Genomic DNA, 4,329 nt, shown 5'->3' on the forward strand with positions numbered 1-4,329 from the left:
GTAAGTATCTACCTTTGATAGAGTTCTCCTATAACAACAGTTATCAGTCTACCTTCGGAGTTGCACCTTATGAGATGCTGTATGGTAGGAAGTACAGATCTCCCATTCATTGGGATGAGACAGGAGAAAGGAGATACTTAGGTCCTGAGGCAGTTCAGAGGACCAGTGAGGTTATTGAGAAGATTAGAGCTAGGATGCTTGCTTCTCAGAGTAGACAGAAGAGCTATGCAGATCCCAAGCGCAGGAACGTGGAGTTCTAGGTAGAAGACTATCTTTTCCTCAGAGTCTCGCCATGGAAAGGGGTGAGAAGGTTTGGGAAGAAAGGCAAGCTGAGTCCTAGATTTGTAGGTCCATTTGAGATCCTGGAGAGGATTGGTCAGGTGGCTCACAGATTGGCCTTGCCTCCAACGTTGTCTGCCATGCATAATGTGTTCCATGTATCAGCTCTTTGGAAGTATGTATCTGATGTGAGCCATATTCTGAGTTATGATGATCTGGAGCTTGAGCCAGATCTCTCCTTTGTGGAGCAGCCTGTTCAGATACTCGACAGAAAGGATAAGGTCCTCAAGAATAAGACGATACCTTTGGTTAAGGTATTGTGGAGAAACAACAAGGTCGAGGAAGTGACCTGGGAGCTGGAGTCAGATATGCAGAGTCAATATCCCGAGCTGTTCAGGTAAATTTCGAGGACGAAATTTCAGTAAGGAGGGGATAGTTGTAATGCCCCGAATTCTTCGGTATGTTTTAATGGCGGGAATAGTAGGCCGGGAGGGCCATACTTGCTTAATTATGCCATTAAATGATGTTATGCATGTATATGTGAATTTTATTATAATATGATGTTAAATGTATGCGTGTGAGTCCACATTTTTAATTACAGGGGTGCGATGGTAATTTGGCCCGTTGAGGGTAAAATTGTAAATTTGTATGCATGTGGGTGATATATGTTGAGACCACATTATAATGTGGGTTTATTCAAGCCATTCAGCATGAGACGATCTTGGATTGATGATTAGCAGTTTAGTCATAACATGTTTAAGATCGGGGCTCGGGTTGAGTCTCGGGGAGATTTAAATGACTAGAGCGTTACCGGGTATTAAAGGGTAACAAGATGTGAATTATTGGTGTTTGAGAATATCGAGAATAACAGGAATTGGAGAGCGTTAATTATGATTTACGAGGTAGGTGGAAAATACCAGATATGCCCTTGGGAGCCTTTAGAAACTTTAAATTGACCTAGGGGTAAAATGGTCATTTCACCTCTAGGATAGATATAAGCCATTTTAGGCTGAGGTTGAGGTTGAAAAACAGAGCACGTTTAGGAGCTTTCCCGTATCATCTTCCCTTCAGTTTTCTTTGTGATTTTTGGTGATCTTGTTGAGGATTTAAGCTTGGGAAGCAAGCCTTGGAAGTTTGGGAGTGTGTTCCTCCATTGAAGGGCTTCATAAGCTGAGCTTTGGGTAAGTTTCTAACCATACAATTCCCTGGTTTGCTCTGTTTTAGCTTTGTTTTGCAGCTGTGATTTCTAGGTTGAGACTTTGGTTTTGTTGGGAGTTTTGGCTAGGGTTCCTATGGTTGGGATGTTTGGGGTATGATAGGATGGTTTTTGGGTTCATTTGGCATCAAAAATGGGTTTTGGAAGCTTTGGAATCAAATGGGAATCGAAGGTGATGAAGAAGGGCGTTTCAGGGCAATTTAGAGCTGGAGGTAGCGCTATAGCGCCCACCTTAGGGTGCTACAGCGCTACTCAGGAGGCAGATGGGCACGTTGGGGGTTCTGACTATGGCGCTGGGGCGCTAGGGGTTGACCGCTGTAGCGCTACTCTGTTCCTTCAAAGTCCCGTTTTGAGTGTTTTTAAGGGTTTTTGACTTGGGGTTTCAATCTTTAAGGCTCGGGATCGAATCTACTCACCGTGTGGGCATGTTTCGAGGTCTCGAGAGTGGTGCCTAGGTTAAAACCCTATCCATGTTGATTCTCATTAATTGAGGTTGTAATTGTTTGTGATTAGGTGACTGCTAAGGAATCAAAGGTCGATCGTTCTCAGGAGTCGTTCTTATTATAATTTCTCGCTCGAACCAGAGGTAAGAGAACTGCACCCCATATGTGACATGCATGGTATTTCATGAGGCATGTTGGTTGTATAAATGTGGACATGAACTATTTGTGGAATACTTAGCAAATCTTGCTCACTTGTGCATGGTACTGACTCATTAGTCAGATTTGGCAAAGGTGCTAGTATCAACTGTGAAGCTATGACTCATTAGTCAGGTTCGGCAGTGGTACTGGGCACTGGTCACGTTGCGCTGGCTCATCAGCCAGGACGACCTTAGCGTGTTCAATGCAAGCCAACAAAGATTAGATCTAATCGACTATCTGCATTGAATGACTCAAAGAGCATTAATGCCAGACCGACCTCAAGTTCGATGAATATTATAAGCGCTTGAAGGCTAGTGGCTTACCTAGCAGCCACTCTTCCATTTGAATTAGTGACCTTCTTGTCAGTCACTCAGTATGGTTTACCAGAACCTGTTGAAGACTAGTGGCTTACCCAGCAGCCACTCTTCCATTTGAATTAGTGACCTGCTTGTCAGTCACTCAGTATGGTTTACTAGAACCTCAAGTGATATTCATTCATCTGTTTGAAAGCTATGAGCTCTGTGTGATTATAATGATAATCATTTGTTGATGTTTACATATAATGCAATGTTTTCTTGCTGGGCTTTGGCTCATGGGTGCTATGTGGTGCAGGTAAAGGGAAAGAAAAGCTCACCCAGCCTTGAGTGGAGAGCTTAGGTGGTGATGTGTACATATGTGGTCGCTTGACCACCACGGCCAAGGAGTTCTCAGAGGAACTAGGGGGTTTACCCTATTTTTGCCGCTTAGGTCGGCGGGGTTTGAAATTTGGAACTGTAATGACCTCTTTGAGTTGTAAACAAATTGTAAATGTTCTTGTGGGCCCATGAACAATTTTATGTGTCAGTAAAACATATCCTTACCTTTTTACTGGTTTTCACCTTAACCTGTTAATAACACTTAGAGCACGTTTTTAACCAAAGGACTCAGGCAATGAGTCAAATTTCCGGTTCACCGTAACTGTTCTGGGGTAACCAGGGCGTTACACCTCTTGATTGATTAATAGTGAATAGAGATATCATATTGATTAATCAAGATTAATTGCATGTATACTTGAGAAAAATAGATGCATTACATTAGGGTTCTTGAGACAAATAAGGAGAATTAATTAGAGTAATATAGAAATTGTGATTCATTATTTGTGATAGTGAAACCATTACTTTAATACATTCTTTTATTATAAAGTCAATTTTCAAGATTGTTTTCTTTCATTTATTCATTTATATTTCTCGTTTCAATGACTTTTCGAATTATCTAATTAAATTTGTAGACTTCAAAAGTATATTAATTGGTGGAATTACCTATTTATTCCATGTGAGTTCGACATCCTTTGAATTTAAACTATATTACAATACACTGTACGCTTTTAGTAGAAAAATCTGTATCAAGTTTTTGGCGTCGTTGCCGGGCAATAAAGAAATTAATTTTGCTAATATTGTTGCTATAGTTCTTTATTTTAAATTAGATTCTCCAGCGGTTTCGGTTATTCCAGTACAACGGGCAGTCTGAGATTTTTGTATGCCCATTATGAATGACAACTACACTGGAATCGTCAATCCTACCATGGGAGCCAATAATTTCGAATTGAAGCCAGCACTAATCAATATGGTGCAGAAAAATCAATTCGGAAGTCTAGCTACTGAGGACCCCAACATTCACTTTGCCATATTTATGGAGATATACGCCACTTTCAAAATGAATGGTGTTACGGATGACGTCATTCGATTACGTTTCTTTCCTTTCTCCTTGAGGGATAGAGCGAGGATTTGGTTACAATCTTTATAGCCCGGATCGATCACAACATGGGATTAAATGGCTAAGAAGTTTTTGATAAAAAAATTCCCTCCATCAAAGTCCGCTCAACTGCGTAGTGAAATTGGGCAATTCCGACATCAAGATCAAGAGCCCTTTTATGAAGCTTGGGAAAGGTTCAAAGACTTATTACGCCGCTGCCCACAGCATGGATACCGGAACTGGATGCAAGTACAACTCATTTATAATGGGTTGAATGGTTCAACTAGGACTATTATTGATGTAGTGGTTGGGGGTGCATTATTGGCCAAGACTACAGATGAGGCCCTTGACTTAATGGAAGAAATGTCTACAAACAGTTATCAATGGCCCAGTGAGAGATCGAGTGCTAAGAAGGTAGCAGGGTTGTATGAAGTTGACCAGATTACATCGATGAGTGAAATC

The 4,329-nt window shown here is 41.2% G+C and overlaps 1 non-coding gene across 1 annotated transcript; it reads right to left on the reverse strand.

Moving 5' to 3' along the window:
• Window positions 1-3,993: 3,993 nt before the first annotated feature.
• LOC133787683 (small nucleolar RNA R71) lies at window positions 3,994-4,100 on the reverse strand. Its single transcript, XR_009872687.1, has one exon. It is a non-coding gene; the product is annotated as a small nucleolar RNA R71 (small nucleolar RNA).
• Between the last annotated feature and the right edge of the window lie 229 nt (window positions 4,101-4,329).

This window comes from Humulus lupulus, chromosome 6, assembly GCF_963169125.1.
Source record: "Humulus lupulus chromosome 6, drHumLupu1.1, whole genome shotgun sequence".
NCBI lineage: Eukaryota > Viridiplantae > Streptophyta > Magnoliopsida > Rosales > Cannabaceae > Humulus > Humulus lupulus.